The 9513-nt window shown below is 50.6% G+C and overlaps 1 pseudogene; it reads right to left on the reverse strand.

The window, feature by feature from the left end:
- The window catches only part of LOC119363504, a 12061-nt pseudogene extending 7875 nt beyond the window's left edge, over positions 1 to 4186 (reverse strand).
- Between the last annotated feature and the right edge of the window lie 5327 nt (positions 4187 to 9513).

Genomic DNA, 9513 nt, shown 5'->3' on the forward strand with positions numbered 1-9513 from the left:
GGCAACTACTCCATCTGCAGTAAGTAGATTACCTGAACTTTGGACGGTTCATACCCATTCCAGAAGATATACTCCACCACATCTGTTAATCTGCAAGGCAAATTAGGTGGAGAGGATCAAGTGGTGAACACTAAAGTGGCCTGGACATCATTTGTCTTTGCTTGATTTTCATCCATACACACACAATCTTTCTCCTTCACTTTTATTTCTCCAAAACAGAGGTAGAGTTGTTTTTCTTTTTTGCAGAAGCAGAGTTTGATGTGACTTACAAGTTTGTACTGTATCATCATCATATTTGTTGCTTTCAGAAGACACTTAATTTGATAACTGCCTCATCTTAGTACACACACATACAAGCAAAGCTAGCTACTCCCCTGCATTTGATTACTGAGGTGTCAATCAGTGCATGCTATGTGCGTGTGGGAGGCCGGCATGTCACTGTCGTTGTAGCACAAGGAGCCGCACCATTTGACAGATCCCTCCATCCATCATGCTTGTGAATCTGATGCTCTGAATCATATCCATGACCAGATGCATTTAACTGAAGGTGAGGTGAGAAGAGCAGAATACAGACTACAGAGGATGAACTAGATGCATTTAACTGCAGCGGCTGCGGTAAATCCTCACCTCGGAGACGAGCTTCCTGCTCTGCTCTGCGATGGTTGTACGGCTCGAAGAAGGGCCCATCCACCCCTCCCCCTCCCAGCACCCCCGCCGTTGATGCTGAGGAGGAAGAGGAGCGGGAGGGTAACGGCGATGTGGGCATCGCCTGAAGCAGCAGATCCGGGCGGACGACCGGCAGCAGCAGCTCCGGGCCGGCAACCAGCAGAAGCAGCTCCGTCGCGCCGTCTTGATAGTCCACGCCGCAGATCGAGCACCGCCACTGCAGATCAGAGAGCCGGAGGGGGAAAAATCGCATTTTTAACGATGGAGTTGTTTCTGTAGAGCGCCGGCGATGCGCGCGAGGGAGAGGGCGCTGACGACGCACGCGAGGGAGAAGCTCGGGGAGAGGCGGCGCCGGCGAGAGAGGGCGAGGGAGAAGCTCGGGGAGAGGCGGCGCCGGCGATGCGGGCGAGCGTGCGTCAGAGAGGGAGGGATGTGGGCGAGTGTGTGTGAGGGAGGGGATGCGAATGTTTCGCTACCATGTTCGCGGCCGACACGGGGGTAAAAATGGAAAACACCATTCTCGTGCGCGACCGAGCGAGGGTGCACATGATTTCGCTCCGCGACTTATAAAAGTGAACGGAGGGAGTATAAGATTGAAGATACTCATCAAAAAAGACAAAGAAATCACTGTGTAGTGAGAACACAGCTGTGTGTCTCAAGTACATAAATTGGTCTCAATGCTTGAAATTTCAGAAAACGGTGTAATGATGAACAGAAAACACTAAGCCGATAGCAACAAACCTAGAAACTGTCCACTTGATAAAACCTAATATGTATCTCTATTATCTACTGAAACATGCGTACAGAAAGTAATATGTTTTGAAATGGGACAAGTACTTGTGGACAAGCTTCCTTTTAGACATGAAACGAGGCTGCTGGCCAACATCATCATGTTGAAAAACACCAACAGAAAAGGAGCATTCAGTAACACCAGAATGAGCTTGCCAGGGAAAGAGGACCTTGGTATTAAATTCAGAGCTATAAACTTTGTGGATTTTGCATAACTGCTCATTCAGCTTTCATGCTTCATGATGTCAACATGGTGTGCAGACTATTAATAAATAGATTTAGATTAGCAGAAAAACACTTGTGTGCAACTTAATGCACTACAATGCAATACAGCAAGTAAACCTATCATACATTATGTTAATTTTTACAAATATATCATAGAAACCAAATAGTAGAGTTCTGATTCTTGCAAGTGTCATCACCAAAACATTACAACAAAGAACAACCAGATGTACAGGAACAGATTATTGGTCGAAATACTACAACAAGAGCTCTTATCATAATAATGATGAAGCTATTAGAACTTCTAGTATATCACCTATGACAGTAGAACGTGGAAATGCTGTAGAAATAATATGTTATATCATGTTATGCATTGCCAAAGGATACAGTAACAAGTTCACATGGAGGCTACAATTTTAAAAAGTCCCCCAAATCAGATAGTACAAAATCAACTTAATGTTCTTCATCCAAACATACAGAGTGCACCTAGCTAACAAATCTAATACTCTTAGTCCATTCGATGAGTCAAACAATGTGATCCTTTCTTGCTTAGGATATGAATTTGCCATGTTTGAAAACTACAGTCCGAAATCATGCTTAGTCTAAGAAAACAGGGCTACAGCCTAAGAAGTAATACATGGCAGATTGGCGGCATGGACCACGACTAAGTGTTCCATTTTAAAAATCGATTACTTCCTGAGGATTCATATCTATATATGCAGTTTATGCAGATTGGCAGCATGGACCACGACCAAGTGTTCCATTCGAAAAATCGATTACTTCGTGAGAATTCATATCTATATGCAGTTTATTATATTAACTCCACCTATGTCTTCTAGGCATAGCCGGTCCCAAACCCGGGTAAAGGAGGAGGGTTGTGATAGGCTTGGCGAGCCAACGTAAAAACTAGCCAGTCCCATAGGTATGAAACCCATCTAAGCGAGAGTAGTACTAGGATAGGTGACCTCTTGGGAAGTCCTCGTGAAAGGGTTTCATATCTAAGGGTGGTGATAGGCTTGGCGAGCCAACATAAAAACTAGCCAGTCTTTTGGGTATGAAACCCATTTGGGCGAGAGTAGTACTAGGATGTGTGACCTCCTGGGAAGTCCTCGTGAAAAGGTTTCATATCTAGCCTACCCCAACTTTTTTGGGATAAAAGGCTTCGTAAGTAAGTAAGTAAGTATGCAGTTTATTATATTGCTGAATAAAAAAAATGCGGCAAGAAAGGGCATATGATCACCTCATCTAAGATAATCCGCTCCCATCGCACTGAGTGTAGAGGTGACTTGCCCCTGGATTTGCTACCCAATTCCTCAAAATCCTCCTCCTCCTCCTCCTCAATACCATTTTTCCTCTTCCCTTTCCCCTTCCCTTTCCCCTTCACTTTGGTGTCAGATCACTTCTTGCTCTTCTGCTTCGCCTGCTTCTCAGTACGAAGAGCATCGGGCCCACAGTAATATCTCAAGTGAATCTTCAGCTTCTCGGGGTAAAACTGTTTATTGCAGTACTCACACCGAATCTTGGGTGGCATTATGTGCTTCCGGTAGTCCGCCTCAATGGTGGAGTAGGTGGTGACCACGAAGTCGAAGGTGTCGAAATCATACTTCTGAGAGCCCCGCCGAGCGCCATGGTAGAGCAGCACGCGCGCGCTGCCTTTGGCCGTGTGGCGCTCGATCTCCTGCGCCCACTGGATGACGGCCACCACGGGGCAGATCACAAGGGTGCACCCTACCCGGCGCATCGGGAGGCCCAGTGACGGGGACGGTGGCGAGGGCGGGGGCGAGCCGGGGGGACGGAGCCGGCGCGCGGTGAGGACGAGCGCGATACCCTGGATGGTCTTCCCCATCCCCATCTCGTCGGCGAGGATGCCGCCGCGCGAAACCGAGGCCTCCTGCGCCAGCGCCCACGCGAGCCACTCCTTCTGGAAGCGCAGCAGCTGGAGCAGCACCTCCGGGGCCGGCTCCGCGGTCGGCACCACCCCAGCGGTCGGGGCGTCCGTCTCCTCCACTGCCCCGGCGCGCTCGTCGAGCCACTTGGTATTAGCCTCCTCCCACTCTTCCCACGGCAGGGGCGGGCCGTCCTCGTCGCGCTTCCCCTTCTTCTTCTTCCGCCTCCACTTGGACTTGGGCGGCCGTGGCGACAGCACCGGACGCGGCGCCACCACCTCGATCACCACCGCGGGCGCAGGGGCATCTTCATCGGAGGCAAACTCCTCGTCGTCGTCCGCCACCTCGTCCTCCATATCAGCGACGAAGTCGGAGTCGGAGGTGTTATCGGAGGGGACGCTCTCGTCGTCGTCGTCGTCGCGCCGGCGGCGACGACTGCTGCCGGAGCCTGCGATGGGAGACGGGGAGTCAGGGCTTGAGGGGTGGGATTCGAGTGGTTCAGCGTAAGGAGGCGACTTACCAGATGCATTCCCGTTTCGGCGAGGCATCGCGCGGGGCGGCGGCGGCGGCGGCGGTGCGGAAACGGAGGAAGGGCGAGAGGTGGGGTGGGGTGGGGTGGGTGAATTTTAAAGTCGGGCCGGGGTTTGGGGGCGTTGGGTTGTGTGGGGTTATGTCGGTCATGGGGAGAGGAAAGGGCGGGAAGGAACTGCACTGCAGCTGCAAGGGTGGAAGGAAGGGCTGACCGGGTCAGCGGGGAATTGTGCTCCGGAAGGAACAGCCTCACCGGATTGTGCTCAGGAAGGAACACCCGGTGTGTTGTGTGTGTGTCACGTCATGTGTGAACACAGCCTCGATTAATCCATGGAGTTCCCATGCTAAGGTTCGTCGAGCGTGACAGGCAGGCAGGAAAGAAAGCGATGCCGATTTATTGCTTTTGCATCCACGCCATGTCTACGTTGAATACACCGATCAACTGATTTCTCTTTTCTTGCGGCAACGGATCGGGCTCTTTAGGTAGTCCAAATGATAAAGGTCAGTGCTATAAATCAACCGGATGATAATAAGCAAATATAAGCCGCCTCGTCAGCCCTCAGATTGCCCGACGCGTCGCCGTTAGATTGGGTCAACGCAAAAGTCGCACGCAACCGCCCGCCCTCAATCCAACCACGCCTCCTCCACAGTTATGCTGCTCGCCGTCAATCCCACCTCACCGTGGCGCCTGCACCGGCGACATGATAGCACCGGAGCCACCGTCGGAGCTCCAACGCAGTAGCACCGGAGCCGCTGGCAGATCTCCAACACGGCAGCACCGGAGCTGATGGAAAAACAAGTTTCAACTCAACACCGACGACGCCCGTGGAAACTCCACTGTAGCTCCATGGCAGCACCGCGGCGCGAAGAAAAGCTCCATGCAGCACCGTCGGCTACCCGACAAATCTCCGTGCAGCCCCTGCCGCTCTCCATTGTAGCCGCGACGGAGCTCCATTGCAGCCCCGACTGCTCTTCATTGCAACAGCGGCGGAGCTCCATTACAGCCCCAGCTGCGCTCCATTGCATCCACCGACGCGCGGCGTTCCAGCGAACCTCCATTGCAGCTCGAACCGCACTCCATTGCAGCGAGACCGAGCTCCATTGCAGCCACGACGGGGCTCCATTGCAGCCGGACGCGACCATTGCAGCCACCAGCGCGCTCCATTGCAGCCGCGGCGGGCTCCATTGCAACCATCGCGCGCGCTCCATTGCAGCCGCGGCGGGGGCTCCATTTGCAGCCGGATGCGCTTGTTGCAGCCACCAGTGCGCTCCATTGCAACGCAGATCAGCGACGTAGCATGTGGTAGCCATGGCGGGACGCGACATGTGGCATCCAAGGCGGGAGGCGGCGGTGGTGCCTATCCTCTAGAGCTGAACAAGAAAAGGGGGAAAGAAAGGAACTGGTGGGCGGAGACGATAAGGCGGAGGGAGACGATAAGGTGGGAGGGGTGGCACGGCCCCGCGACGACACGTGGTGAGCGGAGAGAGAGGTTTACGAGAGAGAGTTTTCATCCGGTTGAAAATAAACAATTCCCAATGATAAATCCCCAATGTTCGGGATTTAACCATGATACATTGGACGTTTTTATGTTAATTTTAATTAGTAGTACTGCCAGAAGAAAGTTAACACCTGATTTGGTATCGTGAAACATGTCTAATTATGTTTCTTCTAAACACTAGCAAAAAGGACCATGCGTTGCAATGGGAGAGAAAAAATACCACACGCTCTTAATTTACAAAAAATGGTCTATTATCTGAAGAATTGTAGCTACGGCCAAACAAAGATGGTCTTAACCTATAAAAGCATAGTTTAAGATTCTACAAGTGTTCTATTTCAACACGGCTTGCATATAGATTTAGTACGTACAAAAAAACGGGCAAGTGATCATGCATTTATTCATGTCATGCTGGGAATGGGGTGTTGTTACGGGCGAGTAAAGAAAAACGACAAAACAAATGACGACACATCAGCACACTACAGAGACATGTGTGCATCAATGGTAGTTTTCAGCTTAAGAATCACCAACTTAGAGTAACTATTGAACACTTTTTTCACATGCCTATTTCTTAAATACATGAAGAGTTGTTAAAAAGATATAGGATTTTTTAATCATAAAAGGATATATGTTTTTTTTGTCTGGAAAAGAACATTTTTGTATGGTATTGTCACATCCCTGGTCCTGTTATGCACTAGGCTAGACCTCATGTGAGCATCATGTTTTAATTCAAATGAAATTTGAATTGAGGAATTTTCAAAGTCTCAGAAACCTTCTAAAAATGATCAACATTAAAATCTCCTCAAAGAAGTCCAAGAAAATGTTCCTCTTAGTCTCTGAAAATATTGCAAAGAGGTAAAACTCAAAACAATATTTTTGGTATCTCAGAGTTAATTATTTTGGGCCTTTGAATTAAATAAATAGCTATTTGCATTGGATATATATTTGATATATAAATAATATATGTCCAATAATTACTGGAACATTTTATGTGGTTTGGTATATTTTAACCCTAGCCACATAACTATTTTCAGGATTTTATAAAATGGTTTAGTATTTTACTAAACTAAAACAAAACAGAACAAAATAGAAAACAATAAATAAAAACAGAAATAGAAAGAGAGAGAAGGACTACCTGACGCTCACCTGGTAGCCCACCTGGCCCAGCAGCACGGCCCAGCCCATCTCCACCCCCCCTGTCGTCTTCCTCCCTGCCAGGAGGACAGACACCGCGACGCCGCCGCGCGCGCCACCTCCTGCTTCCCCTGGCCACCTCCTGCTTCCTCCCCGAGCCCTCTAGCGATGCCATGGAGTCGTCCCCGACCGCTATCCCTCTCTCTGCTCGCTCTGGCTCTCTCCCTCTCTCGATTTGGAGCACCACCGAGAGCCACCGGAGGCCGCCGCCGTCGCATCCATAGCCACCGGCCACCCCTCGCCCTTCCGATGAGCTCAGGAGCTCCGTCCCGACCCCATGGAGCTGCACACCGACGCACGCGACCAGAGGAGGCCCCAGTCGACCGGAGCATCGTCGTCTTCATCCCCGGTGCCCGGAGATTGCCGCCGTAAATTCGCCGTCGCAGAAGCTTCCCCGAGCTCGCCGACCCCTCCGTCCAGTCCACTGTGAGTCCCTCTTCCTCTTCCCCCTTCCCTCAAGCTCGCGCTCATCCCCTAGCCTCTTCCTCCATCGCGGCCGAGAGTTTCTCGCCGCCGGCCATGGCGTGGTCGTGGCCACAGCCACCGCAGCTCGTTTCCGAGCCCACTGACGTGCTCACCGCGATCTCAGGAGTCCGTAGCACGCCCCAGCTCCTCCTGCCGTGCTCCCTAACCCCGACCCCGAGCTCGCCCGAGCTCCGGCCGCCGAGGTCGACGCCGTGCTCAACTCCGGCCACCTCCGCTCCAGCCGCCTCCACCACTGGAAGCGCCACTCCGCCAGCTCCCCGTAGATGCTCCCCGCGCCCCAAACCCTGGCCTGTAGCGCAATCCCGATGCGGACGACGCCGCGATCTGAGGTCGCCGGCGGTTAAACGCCGGTAGCTGACGTGGCGATGTCATTAAACGCTAATGACGCCCTAACCAACCCCCTAGGCCACTGACTGTGGGCCCCACCCCTGGTCAAACCTCAGTTAGCGCTGGGTTTGACCGGGATTAGTTCCTGTGTCACTGACGTGTGGACCCCGCACGTCAGGTTTGACCTGGACCTGGCCGTTGACTCGCTGACGTCATGCTGGCGTCAGGCTGACGCAGTTAAATCATTTTCTGGAATTATTTTAATTCTAAATATTCAGGAAATTCCAGAAAATGTTCAAAACTTCAAAAAATCATAGTAATTCAACCGTAACTCCAAATTAAATAATTTATATATGAAAAATTATCAGAAAAATTCAAGGAATCCATCTGTACCATTTTCATGCATGTTAGAACAACTTATAGCTGCTGTATAGCACAAATCAATTAAATGGCATTTGAATAATCACATATGGAGTTTGAATTTGAATCTTGTATTCAAACCAACTTCATTTAATCTGTTGCTAGTTGCATTAGCTCAAAACACATTCATATTGCCATGTCATAGCATGCATCATTTTGTGCATTGCATTGATTGTGTTCTTCTTTGTTGCCGGTATCTGTTCCCTCCCGGTAGACGATGTTCCGACGTTGTGATCGTTGACACTGATGAAGACTCAATGTTATCTTCAGAAGTGCCAGGCAAGCAAAACCCCTTGTTCATTCCGATACAATCCCACTCTCTCGCTCCTGCTCTCTTTTACTGCATTAGGACAACAACGATTCATCTGTTACTTGCTGCGGTAGCTGAACCCCTTTATCCTTTGCATGACCTGTCATTGCCACAGTAAATAGATGAAACCCACTAGCATGAGTAGGAGTTGTTTGAGCCCTGTTGTGCCTACTCATTCATGCTTGTTTGTCATGCCTGCTACTGCTTAGAGTCGAGTCAGGTCTGATTCATCCGGGATGAATCAGAGGTGTGTGAACATGTCCTACGGTGTGCGAGCTAAGCGTGTGAACACGATTTGGTAAGGGTAGCGGTGAGAGGCCATGTAGGAGTACATGGTGGGTTGTCTCATTGCAGCCGTCCTCAGGAACTGAGTTCTGTGTTTGTGATCCATGATTCAGCTACTACCACGCATTGGGCCCGAAACCAATGGACCCTCTCGGCTTCTTGATCACCCTTGTCCTCTGTCCAGGAGTTGCAAGTAGTTTCTGGTGTTTGTAGTATGCTAGAGGCCGTGGGCAGCGCTGACCGTAGGGGTGGGCTGTGATGCGGTAGGCACGTGGCACGGTTTACCGGGCGCCCGTTTGGTGTCTCGGGAACCCTGTTCACATCGTTTGGGGCTGTGAGCGAAACTCCGGCCGGATCTCCTCATGGATGGAACCCGAATAGGCGATAAACCTGGACTAGAGACTTGAGTGTTTAGGCAGGCCGTGGCCGACACCCACGTTGGGCTTCCGCTTGAAGGTTGCCGAGTACATGTCGTGTAAACGGCGGTAAGTGGTGAGAGCGTGTGTGAAGAAGTACACCCCTGCAGGGTTAATATGATCTATTCGAATAGCCGTGTCCGCGGAAAAGGACTTCTGGGTTGCTTATATCAGTTCATAGACAAGTGAAAGTGGATACTCTAAAATACGCAAGATAAGCGTGAGTGCTATGGATGGCGTTCTCGTAGGGAGACGGGAGCGGATCCATAGTGGTGTATTGATATGGTGAATATGTGGACTCGTGTGCGCCACCTCAAAAGAGTCGCTTGCAGTCGTAGTTTAGGATAGCCACCGAGTCAAAGCTGGCTTGCTGCAGTTAAACCCCACCATCCCCTTTGTTGATAATGATGCATATGTAGTTAGTTCTGATGCAAGTCTTGCTGGGTACATTTGTACTCACGTTTGCCTATTTTATGTTTTTGCAG

The sequence above is a fragment of the Triticum dicoccoides genome, chromosome 2B (assembly GCF_002162155.2).
Source record: "Triticum dicoccoides isolate Atlit2015 ecotype Zavitan chromosome 2B, WEW_v2.0, whole genome shotgun sequence".
In the NCBI taxonomy this organism is placed as follows: domain Eukaryota; kingdom Viridiplantae; phylum Streptophyta; class Magnoliopsida; order Poales; family Poaceae; genus Triticum; species Triticum dicoccoides.